This window comes from Pyxicephalus adspersus, chromosome 2 (genome assembly GCF_032062135.1).
Source record: "Pyxicephalus adspersus chromosome 2, UCB_Pads_2.0, whole genome shotgun sequence".
Taxonomy (NCBI): Eukaryota; Metazoa; Chordata; class Amphibia; order Anura; family Pyxicephalidae; genus Pyxicephalus; species Pyxicephalus adspersus.
In genome coordinates this window covers 21,380,471-21,396,325 of record NC_092859.1, presented here as the reverse complement: position 1 = coordinate 21,396,325, position 15,855 = coordinate 21,380,471, and the positions used below count along the sequence as shown (strand labels likewise).

The 15,855-nt window shown below is 40.8% G+C and overlaps 1 long non-coding RNA gene across 1 annotated transcript in view; it reads right to left on the bottom strand.

The window, feature by feature from the left end:
- Nucleotides 1-328: 328 nt before the first annotated feature.
- Nucleotides 329-15,855, bottom strand: part of LOC140323109 (uncharacterized) — an 86,658-nt gene continuing 71,131 nt past the window's right edge. The window contains exon 3 of the long non-coding RNA XR_011919304.1: nt 329-1,844. This is a non-coding gene — a long non-coding RNA (uncharacterized lncRNA). The remainder of the gene's footprint in view (nt 1,845-15,855) is intronic.

Here is a 15,855-nt window from a genome sequence, read left to right as displayed (position 1 = left end):
ACTGGACCAATCTTTAGCAGATTAGACTGGTCACTTGTATCCTAAAGAATCTGTAATCCCAAAAGGGTGAGACAGTATCCATCAAAGGCAGGGGTGTCAAACTCAAATACACAGAGGGAAAAAATTTAACACTTAGACAAAGTTGCAGGCCAATCTTGAAATTTATTGAAAAAATTGGGGAAGTTTTTCCTTCTCATTTGATAAAAAACCTTTTCATATGTAAACAAAGGGGTTTTGCTTCACATTCAATCTGGAACAACCCTATAATAGAGAAAGAGGCATAAGATTTTTTTAAAAATTTTATTTAAGAAAAAATTGTATGCCTCCTTCTCTATTTGTAGCCTTCTGAGTTAAATTTGAATGGTAACCTTTTTGCACAGGCTAACAATAAAAATAACAATATTCTTCTATGAAAATCCAACTATTGGAAATGCAGGAAATGCCAGACTCGGCCATTGCGGAGCTAAATCTTATGAGTGGCCGAACGCTGGAACTTTCTCTTTATTGAAATAGCGCCGCAGAGAGCCCACTGGTCAATAGACGTAAGGGATGCTGGGAATTGTAGTAGCGGTGCTATTTCAATGCAGCGGCGGGCCCGCTGCAGGTCATATTTAGGATTCCTTTGGGGGCCAAAAAAAAAGAACGTTGGGAGCTGATTTGGCCCCGGGGCCAGAGTTTGACACCCCTTTTCCAAGGCAAGGGAAAAGCACAGATTCCCAATGCTAGAATATATTAAAGAATGATCGATTATTGGGCATAAATACCTAAAAAACACTGGGCGACATGGGATGAGGGAAATGTTGGCCATAGTTACTTAAGGTTTATAAAAGAGTTGGAACAGATACCTGATATGATGGAATTTTAGGCACAGGTACCCATAGTGAAGGGGTATTGGGCGTAACTACCACAGGATGAGGGGATATTGGGCAAATAAACAGGAGGTGATGTTATTTTTGGCACAGGTACCCGTTATGAAGGAGTATATGGCATAACTACAACAGTTTGAGGGGATTTTGGGCAAATAAACAAGAGATGATGAAATTTTGCACACAAATAACTGGGATGGTGAAACTCGGGGAACATGTGCCTGGACTACAGTGCACATTTGCTCCATGATGAGGTAATACCGGGCATTGATTCCTGAGATAAAGACATTTTAGGCACATATACCCAATGATGCAGGAATATTGGTACCAGATGTCTTGGGATGAGTTTTGTTTTCTCTGGAGATTCAGGTTCCAGGTTGGTGATGGTGGAAGGGTTGCACATAAGGTTATCGCCACACTAAATGGTGTGGCCGGCGAGGGATGGAGATGAAGTCGCCAGTTCCATATTTTGCTGTATAAGAGGATCTTTGATAAATGTCTCAGCAGGCAGAATGTAATTATTAGAGTGAAGGAAGGCCTGGCAGAGATGGGCGCCTCCAATCTGTCGCTGTACTGGGCCGGCACGGTGCTCCTCTCCTATTCTCTGCCTCGCTTTTCCAGTCCTGCTGGGCACAGCTGCTCGGGAAGGAGGTTGGCGCTGCCAGGATCTGCAGACATGTGTTCCCCTCTGTTTGTGGTCTATAGTTTGTGCACAGCGTTGGCTCCAGCTCTGCCAGGCTTGGCATACGATCCTCTCTATTATCCGGCCCCGTCTGATAGATGGCTATACGAAGCGTACGCATGACTAAGTCTGACCGAACTCAGTCAGTCTTCTCGCCGCGCACTGTGCGCTGCCTTCCCTGTAATTATGACCAAACAAGCAGAGCAAACAACAGATGCTGCAACTGAATCTTCAGGAAGACTATTTGGTGTGATTCCGCCATTATCCACACAAGTACCATGGATACTGAAGGCTTTCTGTGAAAAGAAATATTGGTTAGATTAAAATCATTATCACATTGTAAACAATTTTAAACATGGAATGTGAAAGCAATAATCAGCTAATTAGTAGTATCATTTAGCCTTAGTTCTGCTCTAATCTGCAGAATGGTCACATCTAGTTGATCGATAGGGTTAGTACAAACGGGAACATTTTTACTTCCAATCAAATTTCTGACTGCAAAACGTGGATTTTAAGTGAGTCTACAAGGAATCTACATAAGGTCTCCTAGAGAACCTGTCCTCCTGTCTGGGGTTTATGTATCGCCCAGGTCGCCCCTGAGTCTGCTGGTGCCTGATTCGTATTGACTTTTCCTTTAAAATCTGTGCATTAGGTGGCTACTGGCTAGCACTGGGATTGTCCAGTTGGATAACATATTTTGTAGTGGTTCGGACATGGGTAGGTTGTGTTTCAAATGTTTTCTTCTTTTCTCTGTGGAAGCCCTGTACAAGGCCGGATTTATACTTTTTGCTCCCCTAGGCCCCTTCCACAGAAACAAAAGAGAGTGTAAAAACGTAAGGAATGGGAGAGAGGGAGGGAGAAAAATGGGGAGAAAGAGGGAGAATTTAGAGACAGGGGAAGAGGTAAGGAGAGAGAGAGAGAGAGAGAGCAGAGAGGGAGAGGGGAGAGAGGGGTAAAGGAGTGAGAGACTGAGGGCGAGAGAGAAAGAGACATAGTAGGGAAGGGAGAGGGCAGAGTGAGTGGGAAGGAGAGAGAGAGGGAAGGAAACAGAGGAAACAGAGAGCCAGGGAGCGGGAGGATAAGTGATAAACAGATAGAGGAGGGAGAAGGGAGAAAGAGAAAAACAAAGGAAGGAGGGAGAGGCCAGTGGGGAAGATAAGGAGAGAAAGAAAGAGAGAGGGGGAGTGAAAGAGAGAGGGGTAAGGGAAAAGAGAGGGATAGAGAGGGGGAAAAAGAAGAAGAGGGTAGAGAATAAGAGCAATAGAAAGAAGGGAGAGGAGAGAATATATGAAGAAGGGAGAAGGGAGAAGGGGAAGAAACACAAAGAGAAGGGGCAAAGATGGAGAGAGAAAAGAGGGGAAAAAAGGGAAAGAGGAAAGAGATAGAAGAGGGGAGAGAGAAAGGAAGGAACAGGAGGGCAAGAGGGAGGTATGAAGGGAGAGGGGAGAGAGGACAGTAAAGAGAAGGTGACTGGAATGGAGAGTGTTACCTTTAATACAAATGTCACCATGGACGGATCTCCGCACTGTATGTGACCTTAGTATAACCACTTTACCTATATGCATCTTGTTACTGTAGAGTTTTTCAGCCAGGAGCAGAAGTTTCCAGTTACACCCAGATGTGTTGTAATGCTGCCCCTTAGTGGTCATGCCGCCCTAGGCCATGGCCTATGTGGCCTTGTGGGAAATCTGTCCCTGTCTGTACAGCACTGTACATAATTTATAAACAGCACCATTAAACATACTGCTGCTTGTGAAGAGGACACTGGACTGGTTTCTGATCCTAGAACAGTATCTCATTCCAGGGAGATTTTATTAGTCAGTCAATCGCAAGAGACCAAATCTTTTGGTCCTGATCGATTAGGGCTAGATTAGACATATTGGTGAATATCAAACAGAAGTACACAAGTTGCATTTTGAGAACAAATTAATAAGTACATCTTTTTAAAATTTCATTCACTTTCTATCCCAGGAAAATGATCAGCAGAATCTTGTATATGTGCAGCGTTTTAGGATGTATGTCCGATTGATTATCACTTGAAATATGGATCGCACTTGTTGAAAAGCAATATTTGCAGGAAGTTTGCTTGTGTGCACTACTTCTTAGGCTGCGTACATATGTCAAATCATTGTTGCCCGAGAAAAATGGTCATAGGGCCCTGGGCGAAAATCTGCCATTATAGACCCGTCGCTCAACATAGTTTATCATTCCATCCTGGCAAATTTATGAATGACTGATTGGTAATGACCGTTGTTCACTTCCATGGAGGATAATACACAGGATGCAGCTTACTTGTCCTCCCCTCTCCCTTTTCCATAAATAAAGAATGGTTCTGTGTGTACAGTGCTCATTCATTTATCTGTCACTGGAAATGATTACAAAAGCTATTTTCCAGCGACAGTGACCTTCCATGGCTTGGCATAATGTGGTTTTCTTCATCGGGTCCTTCCGTCCAGTCATTGTATAGCTACAGGCAAGTTTGGCCAAAATATTATCTGCACTGATCTCAATTCCATGAGGAAATCTCCTAAGCAGTAATTTTGTGTTATAAAACAGTTACCTTATTAATCATGTTCAAAAAATCCCAAAGGCTGAATTTGCTTAAGTGACACATTTCCTGTGCCTAGGCGAGTTTGTTATTGCTAACTGTCATGTCCCCTTATAGAAAAAATGTTAAAATACAGAAAGATCTGTTAATCACCCGTACAGCAGTAATTATGTCATAAAGATGTTACCGTGCCTTAAAGTGGACCTGGTATGAACATCACAAGTCTGCATAAATAAAATCCTGACAAAATAGTGCAAAAGTAGCATTTGTTAGAACAGCTCCCTTATTTAATACAATTCAGTGGCAAGTCACAAGGTGAGGGGCTGATCTGTGCCAGACAATTGTGAGCAGGATTACAGGACTGTGCCATCTTTGAGCTGGGATCTCAGTCCAAAAATCCTGTAAAAAGCTGATGGTATATTGTGATATGTATTAGAAATAATACATAATACACAATACTTATGCTGCTCTGTACATATAAAATAGGTTTGATGACAGGTCTACTTTGATACTCCAGCAACTGTGAGAGCAAAGGAACATTGGTTTCCCTTCAAATGTGCTTCTGTTAGCTCTTGGAGAACATGTGTCCCACAAGAGGAGTATGGGTTCAAAATGTTTTAGGAAGTTGTCACTGAACATAACCAGTTCCTACAGCAACTCCCTGATGATCATATGTAATACATGCATACAATGATGGGCCTCTGAATTCCCTGTGTCTTCCCCACCATCTTTTTAAAAGCTGCCCCTTCATCCAGCAGATTGACTCGTCGGGATCAGAGATTGAGTGTTCCGACTATAGGTTAAACTTTGCATGAATGTTTCATTTTAATCCTCATTTTCTCCATTGAAATTGATTTTATTAGGAAGTAAGGGGAGACGAATGATCCATGGAGCTCATTTCCCCTTTTTTTATTCTCAAAGAGGAATCATTCACAGAGATGACAGTCATCTAATGAGTTTCTGACGAGGCGCCGAGATGAACATTACAATGAGGAGTGCAGGCAGGGCTGACGTCCAAAAATTTCCTCAAACATGGATGGCAGAAAAGACTTCAAACTGCTGGAAAGGAATGGAGGTAATTCTAGCCACCTGGCTGTGCAAATTCTTCATATTGGATGCAGATTGTCCTCTGTGCATGGACACTTAATTTTTGCTGTTATTCTCCTTTTTCCAGTTTTATCATTCTGCCCCTCATTATGAGGGTTTACCACTACCTCTTTGAGTTCTTGGCTCTGTACACCTGCTGTGCCAGTTATGAGCAGTTCCCACTACAACTGCACTGAGCTCCAATTGTACACCGCTGTGCCCATTATGTGGGGCACCACCATCCCTGCACTGAGTCCATCCCTGAGTCCCAAGGTCAATACACCTGCTATGCTCATTATGAGGGTCTCCACCATCTCTGTACTTACTTCCCAGGTCTATATACTCACTGTGCTCATTATGAGAGGCCCCCCACCATCTTTGTACTGAATTCCCAGGTATTCACGCCTGCTGTGCCTATTATAAAAGGCTCCAAAATCTTTCTATTTAAACTTTGCAGCACAATACTTACAATATATAAATAAGATTTACAATAAATGCCAACGAAAACCACATGTATAATATTTTCACACAAAAAATGGTAATATTTCTTCAGATGAATAGATGAATTATATCCAAACATGGAAGTTCCCCCTATAATCAGAGCAGTTTCTTTGGTCATTTTAAAGAAACAAGTATTTTGAATGCCAATTTAACAGAGAAATTAAGAAAAGTGGGTGTTTTTGATGAAGATTTTAATTAAAAATATGAATACTATACAAGGTTCACAATATTTCAAGAAACAACACTTGTGTATAGTGGATGTGTTTTGTCATCAGGAGCGGGATCCTTAGATGCTGACACGTTTCACCCTTGTGGCTTCTTCAGAGGATAAGAAGATATGCAACTGACAATATTCCAGTAATTTCCACAAAGCTTTCATAGGAATGTATTTGTAGAGGTAGAAAGGAGTTTCCAGTGAATCTTATAAGCTGTAGTGTCCTTCCAAACAGGATGAGGAGAAATTCTCCTTCACTTGGTTCTAGGTTTAAAGGTTGCAGGAAGAGTTAGATAATTCCACTGACCAGGTTATAGCGCAAGGAAAGTTATTTTACTCTTGGCCAAGTTTGAGTTTTTGTAGAGGAATCCTGGATCCTTCCAGCAGTGTTTTGCATATTAACCAAGAAGCCAAAAAGGTGAAACGCGTCAGCATCTGAGATTCCTGCTCCTGATAAAAAAGCACACCCATTATACAAGAAAGTTGTTCCTGAAATATATTGAACCTTGTATAGTATTCATATTTTCCTTGGATTTAATATATTCTTTGTAAACTGTCAGGAATATCAATGTTTAGACAATGCGCAGATACAGCCTTCTTATTAATAGTAATATATTGGTGACCATGATGGGCTCTGTACAAAGCTTATCTGATTCTACAACTTCACACTTCTCCCACCTACAACAGACAGTCATCATTGGTGAGGCTTTTAATCCCATGCTAGTGTCACGCTACAGAATTGGCCAAAACATTCAGTTTAGTTGTAATAGAATCAAATAAATCTGTTGTTTGGGCTAGCTTTGGCTCGCTCATTCAGTGTACACAGAGGGCAGCCGCCTAGCAAACCACCAGCAGATGGGAATGCTGCCCGCTGTTTTCCTTGACAATGGGCTCACAGTTTTTATATTTGCACTAGTTACAAGCATGTAAAGCAATACAGATTAATTTGGATAAACAATTAATTCTTGTACTTCCGAGCTTTCTGGGCATAAGCATTAATAATTCTATAATTACACTGGGGAACAATTTTAAACACATTTTTTGTTGACTTCAATTTTTCAGCTTATTTACACTAAAATAGGTATGCTGATTCTGAAAGTGCAGTTAGTTTTCTTCTATCACGTCAGGTTTCTTTCTCTATCACTTATATTATTGTGATTACTGTAGCGGCTATTCATTTACACGTAAGACAGTATGGTCAGAGGTTGTGCGCTGCTCTACGTAGTGAATAAGCAACATTTATTTTTCAAGTGCCTAAACAACCCTGATTCATTTTGTTATATCTGTGGCAGTTTCACCATTCCCAGTCAAAGGGCGAACATCATCACATTTGTAGAGCAAGCCTATTTGGCATATTTCAAAGTTAAACTTGGTGATTAAGATAAGTTTTGGGCCCCTCATAATGTGTCCAAACAGTTTGTGGAGGGTTTACGGATGCAGACAAAGGGAACACGTGATAAGGTGCCATTTGGTATACCTATGGTTTTACTGTAAAAAAATTTCATAGAGTAACAGTAAATTCTTTTCAGTAAATTATTATATGTAAAATTTGTATGTTTTTTTGACAAAAATGTATAGTACTCTGTATCATAAAAACTGGATGTGATAGCAAAAAACTGGGGTCATTTCTGGAATACCCACCCAAAAATTGGTAAAAAAAAACAAGTGTAAGACCTAACTCAACAAAAAAATCCTTCCTGCAATAATCTAAATTCTCATCTTATGCTAATATCAACTTTTTAAAAGAGAATGGCAACTCCATCAATACACTGTAGAACAGAATGATGCTCCATTTTGACAATCTCTCTGTGCAGAAAACCCCTCTTGGTGTCTTCATTGATCACATTCATGGAAATCCTCAACCACATGCAGGGTACTTTTTTCTCTTAGTACTGTTATGTCCTTTTGATTCCTATCACTTTGCAAGTACTGGTACTTCACCATCTCTGTCCTATGGGACATCATCAGCGAGTAGACACATCTATGACTTGGTCTTCCTTATTCTTCAATTCTTCTCCAAGCAAACCATAGTATCCCCAAGATATCTCTAGAGATATGGTTCTGATGTTTTCTGAACAGCTAAACCTTTAGAAAAAATTGTTCTGAAGTGTTGTTCTTTCTTTTAACATGACCCAGGATCCAGGATAGGAAAATATCATTGTAGAGGTACTACTTCCTAAGTCCACTTACCCCAATATTATAGTCATATGATGTATACCACCTACATACCAATATGTTGTATCCTTTGTATAAACTGTAAAAAAAAGATGATGTATCCCCCATATACTGGATCTATGTGATGTATGCCCCATAAATATGTTGGGTAACCCCATATTCCTATATGATGTATTCCTCTATATATTTGTCTATGTATCCCTGTATGCATTTATATGTGTATGATACAAGATGTGTTTCACCATATATTTATATGTTGCATTCATCATTTTTATTTACAGCACATGATGTTTGCTCCCAATAAAACTGCATAAAGTATCCCCCCCAATAAATCTTTATAATCCCCCCCCCCCATATATCATTATATTGTATCCCCATGTGTCTATATTATGCATCCCCCATATTTTTATAAAATGAATTCCTCAATATATCTATTTCTTTGTGTCTGTTTATATTAGGTACCCCCCTCATTCATCCCTATTAGGTGTCTTCCTTTACTATTGATTTATGCTGAATATATATTGCACCCCCCCCCCATTTATCTGTATGATGTATCGCCTTTTATATATATATATATATATATATATATATATATATATATACTGTTTATTATGCAATTCTCATATATCTATATGCCCCTTGTATAGATTGAATTCACTTTGCCCTGCACAGGAAGTCACCAATATTCTAAATATTATTTCTATTCTTCCCGATACTGCCATAAAACACAACAATTCCTCATAGGAAATCCTTTGCTGTGATCGCAGGCACTGAGCTGTGATCATCTTCAGACCGAACTATTTATGTGAAATTAGAAAATGTAACTTCATTAAATCTGTCCTTTTCTTCAAAGAAGCCGTTATTTTCCACAAGATTGGCCGCTGTATTCATTTTTCAGCACGGCGTTTGCTGCTGGCGGAGACAATTACTGGAAAAGTGTTTTATCCGAGCGGAATGGCGCGCTTTGTTCTGTATGAGGGAGACGTTAATACTGATAATTATCTCCTATAATGTCATGTAACATTGTATCTCATTCCACATTCCTAATGACAATGCGCTCTGCCTTCCGGACGCTTCAAACTGAAGTGGCGATTTGTGAGCATCATCAATCAACCGATCAGATCTGATAAAGTAACAAGATGGAGTCCAGAAGTAATATAAGGTCCAAACAAGAATGGCACCTTATGTTATCAATATCGATGGGACAGTGGTGGACATAGCCAACAGTGGGTCCTTGTGCAGAACTGGCTTGAAGTCCACTTTGCTAAACTGACTTGGTGTCCTTGTCGAGGCCCATGTTGGCTGCATAAGGTCCAGGGGCCCTTGTGCAGTGACATACATTGTACCAACTTGTTGGCACATGTTTTATAACCTGTGGAGGTCATTATAGAAAAGAAATTGGTAATATCTCATTACATATTCATTTGATGTGCGGCACACAAAAAGAGCACCACCAACGCAGGTCTCCACCAGTGCAAAAATCTAATGAAAGATCATCATAGGACATACTGAGCCAGATCTATCAAAGCTTCCAAAGACTGGAGAAGATAGACTATCATGGGAGACTTTAGGTGATCCAGCAAACCTGAAATGGATCTAGTCCATGTCTGAAAACATTTACTAAATCATAGCAAATGATTTTACGAAATCCACCCCAGATTTTCTGGATCACCCAGGTTCTCCCATGACAGCCTATCTTCTCCAGTCTTGGAGAGCTTTATTAAATCAGTCCCTATACATCAATGTAAAGTACCAGTTGACTAATAATATAAAACAAGCTGTCGACACACATAGAGTGATCTGTGATGAGCCAAACATTGTGAGATATCTGATGGTGGTACCAAATTCTGCTTGGAAGAATTTAGGTCACTGATGGGAGTGGAAGTGACAGGGGAAGTCATCAAGCCACAGGAGATCCTTCTACAGCGGAACACAAAACTCTATACCAGGGGTCGACAAACTCTGGCCTTTAGGCCAGTTATGGCCTAGCAGGTAGTTCGTTCTGGCCTAACGCCCCCTGGCCGATCCAGCCTAATGCCGGCCGGCCAGGGGGCGTTAGGAACTACCCGAGCCACTGGAGCTCTGGTGCAGCCCCCTTGCAGTTGCTCCCCTATTTAACGCAGCCGGTGTTAAAACTTCCGCCGGTGCGGTAAAAAGGGTATGCTCCCTGAAGGTAAATCCTTCTCCTCCGCAATGCATACGGAGGGGAGGGATTTCACTTTAGGGGGCATTTACTGGTGGTGGGCGGAGCCATTAAGCCGGGTCCGGCCTAGTGTGCTCCTGCCCACCCTAAAAACGGTCTAATGGCCATAAAACTTTGCCGACCCCTTCTCTATACCTTGCACCTATCTGGATGTTCTTTCCATCCAGAAACAAGAGATTTAAAAATAGAAGGCATTACCTGTGTTGTGATAAATTTAAAGTTGAACTAAAGTCTACTAAAAGTTTTTTTTATAACAGTATAAACTGTGAAGTCTCTTTTGTAATAGATGTCTCTATTGGCCTGTAAGAATTTCCTTCTTATAGTGTGCATTGAGTATGTAAATCAGTATATAGTCCTAGCACAATTCCGTTCCAGGATGAAATAACCTCTGTGCACATGGGCAGGATATACTATGTCATCCTAAATTGGCCAATGAAGTTGGCAGACGACCTGATTCTTTCCAGTTCAGGATGACATTCCTCTTGCTCATACATAAAGGTTATTTCATCCTGGCACAGAATCATGTTACAACTGTATAGTGATTTACCTACCCATGCACACTATATGAAATGTTGAAGAGGGGGGATAGTCTGTGATCCTGACCTGGATAATAAAAATGTTCGAGGACCCCAAACCCAAAAAAAGACTAGACTCAGATTTTAACATCAGCAACAGATTGCCAGGAGATATCCAAGCCATTACAGAACTAGAGTAGGGCACTTGGTCAGGTAAGTCAACCACAATGTGCTAACACTGTCCATATTATGGCAAAACCATGGGTACCAAAAGAGGATTTAATTCTACTTTAATTTGTGAATTTAGACTGCAGTCTTTACTGTAAAAAAAGACCAGGTTACCTTACCTGTGGGATCCCGTGGTGGTCCCCAACACACTGTGGTTTGGGGTCCTGTGCTGATCATTCCTTTTGAACTGGGGGCATTGGTGCACGTTCCCCTCTGTGTTCCAGGAAATATGGTGGTGGCATGCAGGGTTGCATCACCTGGCCTCATATGTCAGGTGTGTATACATGGATACAGCCCGATCAGGGTTCCTTTAAAGGGCCAGAGGAAATTTTAGCCTCAGAAGTAATAGTGGCAGCTACCTTTCTCCCACTGACCCTGACCTTGGCCTGCCACCTGCCATGACCTTTCCTAAGACCTGGACCACCTCTCAGCCTGGCACCGTCCTTCAGGTGTCCTTGGTCTTCCTTTTCTCACGTTGATGATCTTGACCCCTGTTAGCTCCCTGACCTTGTCCAATGGAACTCAGCTGTCCCCACACTGGAAGCCCCCTGTTCTATATCCCCAGGTAGGGGGAACCCTGAGTGCAAAAATAATTTGTTCCCACCTCATTTTTAACCCAACTGTTTACCCATAACCCCCCCCCCCCCCGATCCTTGTTCTAATATTGTGTCCTATTGGATCCAAGGGGGATCAGACTGAATTCCTTATTAATAAAATCAGTCAGACAATAGATCATTCTTCTTGAAAGCACAGTCAGCACACAAATTCTTTACAGTAAGAGCAATGAGACTATGCTTTTACTGTGAGGACAGCTTAAATGTGGATTCTTTTCTGTAAAAGAGTCAGACTGTGGATTCTTTAATATAGATGTAGTGAGATGGTAAATTATATTACTGTTAGAATGCCCAGGAATGGATTTTACTGTGAAGGCATTCACATTGTGTATTCTTTACTGAAAGGGTAGTCAGACTTAGAAATCCCTATTGTAGGGATGTTGATTCTTATATAAACGAAATAACGAATAAAAGAAATATAAACGTACTGAGAATGAGGATAATTTTACTGTACTGGCTGAAAGAATGTGAATTGTTTTCTTCAAATGGATCAGACTGTAGATTATTTACTACAGTAAGGATGTAGATAATGTACTGTATAAGCAGTTAGCTGTGGATTCCTTACTGTAAAGGCAAATAAGATCTAGATTCTTAAATGTTGGCATTAGATTCTTATTCTATGCTGTAATTGTGTCAGCCAAAAATGTAGAATTAGTACAGCTGCCCCCTGAGATTACTTAATCTGAATCACTGAGTGACCAACATCTAAAGATCACTTCTTTTATCAGTGGGGGAGAACACAACAGAGTGCTTCCCTCTATTTCTCCTCCTACTCTCTCCATAGCAGGAACTCATTCATGCTTATTTGTTCTCTTCTAATGATCACTAACAATCATTTCCAGCAACAGTCATTTAGTGTCCATAAATAGCTTCCTTTTACTGTAAAGACATGTATATGTGGATTCTTTGCTGTAAAGGCAGTTAGACTGAAGCTTATTTTACTGTATTTTTACTGTAAAAGAATATTTGTTTTAAAATATACTTGTATAATATTTGTTTCATATGCAAATAGGCTGCAGAATATTTACAATACAAGCAGTAGGGATGTAAATACTTCACCATTTAGGCAGTTAGTTGTGGATTCTTTACTGTAAAGGCAAACAGGATCTGCATTATTTAGCTAAGAGCAGACAGTAGAAACATTTTTCAAATCTACTGTTTTCCCAGGTGTTGTCACTGATCTGTCCAATAATGTTGCTCAGATATCTTTCCTGCTACATCATTGAACGTCCAACATCCAATGACCTTTTCTTTTTCATTTTTTTCCTACTGTCACTGGAATTTATTACTAATGATCTTTTCCAGTGACAGTGGTCTGTATGATGCTTTAAAGCAGAACTAATCCCAGTTTATACTCAACTGTCCCAATTCTGCCTTTGGCGCTGACATCTTCTTCCTTCTTCTCTTCCTCATTCCAATTTTTGGTCATCTTGATTGGTCGAGCTGGGATGACGTAACACCCACCCAGGCGTGCAGGAGTTATTTAGTCCTATGAATGTGTGCAGCTCAGCAAATTGGGCAGTTGAAGGGAGCAATCGGGCAGGTAAGAATGTTCATTGAAGAAGCCCTTTCTGCAATAAAACCTGGCCTTATGGCAATTTTTTAAAATGGAGCTTTAGTTTCACTCTAACTGTAAAGACAGCCAGGCTGTGTATTCTTTACTGTAAGAGCAGTTAGGCTGTAGACCTGTAAAGATAGCTATATTTGTAATGCTAAAACGTCCTTTCTATTCTTTATTCTAAATCCATTTGATTGAAATGTTCTTTTTAGAATGTTCTTTAGAATACTGAGAATAAAGCGTTGTCCTTTGGATATGAAGGTTCTAAACCCTCAGCATAGGTGGGCCCTCTTACCTGGATGGATTATACCACAAGGCCTTCAGAGATATCTCTGCTATACTACCTACCTTCCCGTCTCTTCTCAAATCAATTGGCTCAATAAAGATTTTTCTGAGACAGGAAAATCTGAGTCGGATTTGTCATCAGTGTGCTGAGCGCTGTTTGGGGATTTTACTTTGAGGCTGCAGATTTTCTGACCGTCTGTTGCGGGAGAAAACGTGTCATTCATTTAATAAAGAGTGACCAATTGCCTCTCCGGATTAAGGATGATATTGTGACATATCACAGTAATTTTTGTTAAATAATTAAAACTCCTGAGACGGCAATTACCAAACCGGAGCGTGACAGTTGTGAGCTGCGCCGTTCCCCGCACGTTTTCTATTGACAGTGACTGTCCAAACAAAGCGCCGACATATTTACTGTCATTATGCTTCCAGAAAATGTATTCATGGCCCCGGGCGGCGGAGACTTTGTAGCGCAGTTTAGAAGAGCGCTGGTAATTGCTGCCGATCGTTAAATCACAGGGTAAACCTACAAGTGGATTATTCTACGGCAACGTCTCCATACAATCCTCTGCCGCCCAGAAATAAAACGCTGAAATATATTTCTGATACTGATTAAAATATTCAAAAATAAAGATTTGATCCAAAACAATCTAACAATCTGCAGATATCAGTGACATTTCTGTGCAGATCTGGAAAACTACAATGAAAGGGAAATATACAATTTCAGATGGAAAAAAGTTGAGGAAATATTTACTATTGTAAAAACAAGAAATAGAAAGGTAAAAAAAATCTGCTCACCACCAGAAAAAGTTGTCAACGTACCTGAATCAAGTTCTACAATCTGACTGCAGCCTTTTTCAGCAGGCCTTTAGATAGGTATAGGAGGTGGGGTTAGGTATGGAAGAGGGGTATAGGAGTTGGGGTTTAAGTTTGGAGGAAATGATAAAGGAGATGGAGTTAGGCATGTAGGAGGGGTTTAGAAGTTGTGGTTAGGTATGGAAGAGGGGTATAGGAGTTGGGGTTAGGAATGGAAAACAGGTGAAGGAGTTGGGGTTAGGAATAGAAGATAGGTATAGGAGTTGTGGTTAGGAATGGAAGAGGGATATAAGAGTTAGGGTTAGGTATGGAAGAGGGGTATAGGAGTTGGGGTTAGGTATGGAAGAAGGGTAAAGGAGTTGGAGTTAGGTATAGACGAGGGGTTTATAAGTTGTAATTAGGTATGGAAGAAAGGTGTAAAAGTTGTGGTCAGGTGTGAAGGAGGGGTATAGGAGTTGGGGTTTAGAAATGGAGGAGGGGTTTAGGAGTTGTGGGTTGGTATAGAAGAGGAGTATAGGAGTTGGGGTTAGGTATGGAAGAGGGGTATAGGAGTTGGGGTTAGGTATGGAAGAAGGGTAAAGGAGTTGGGGTTAGGTATGGAGGAGGGGTTTATAGGTTGTAGTTAGGTATGGAAGAAAGGTATAAAAGTTGTGGTTAGGGTATGAAGTAGGGGTATAGGAGTTGGGGTTTAGAAATGGAGGAGGGGTTTAGGAGTTGTGGTTTGGTATAGAAGAGGAGTATAGGAGTTGGGGCTAGGCATTGAAGAGGGGTATAGGAATTGGGGTTTAGGTATGGGGGAAAGGGCATAGGAGATGGAGTTAGGCATGTAGGAGGAGTTGTGGTTAGGTATAGAAGAGGAATATAGGAGTTGGGGTTAGGTATGGAAAAAGGGTATAGGAGTTGGGGTTTAGGTATGGAAGAGGGGTATAGGAGTTGGGGTTAGGTATGGGGAGGGGTTTAGGAGTTGCGGTTTAGGTATTAAGGAGGGGTTACAAAGGTTGCTTATGTAAATTGGTAGGGTTATAGAATTTTTGGGATTAGGTATGGAGAGAGAGTTATAGGATTTTGCAAGGATTAGGTATGAAGGAGGGGTTTTAGGATTTTTTTTTGGGAGGGGGTAGGTATGATGTAGTGGTTATTGGAGTTAGGGTTAGGTATGGAGGAGGGGTTATAAAAGTTTGTGTGCTAGGTGTGGCGGAGGTGCTATAAGAGTTTGGGGGGAGAGGGTACGTACTGAGGAATAGTAATAAGAATTGGCGGAGTTGGTAAATATAGAGCGAAGTGGGCATGTTTGCTGGGGAATAGTAACATCAATTAAATCTTACAGGCCAAAACTGAAAAATAATTAGGGGTGAAATACATGTAGAGGATGCAGGACACAAATATAAAGTGCAGTAAAATCAAGATTGGTAAAGTGACTAGTGAATGTACACTTTGCACCCTTATTACTGTATTCTGCACCCTGATCACTGTATTCTGCACCCTGATCACTGTATTCTGCACCCCGATCACTGTATTCTGAACCCTGATCACTGTATTCTGCACCCCGATCACTGTATTCTGA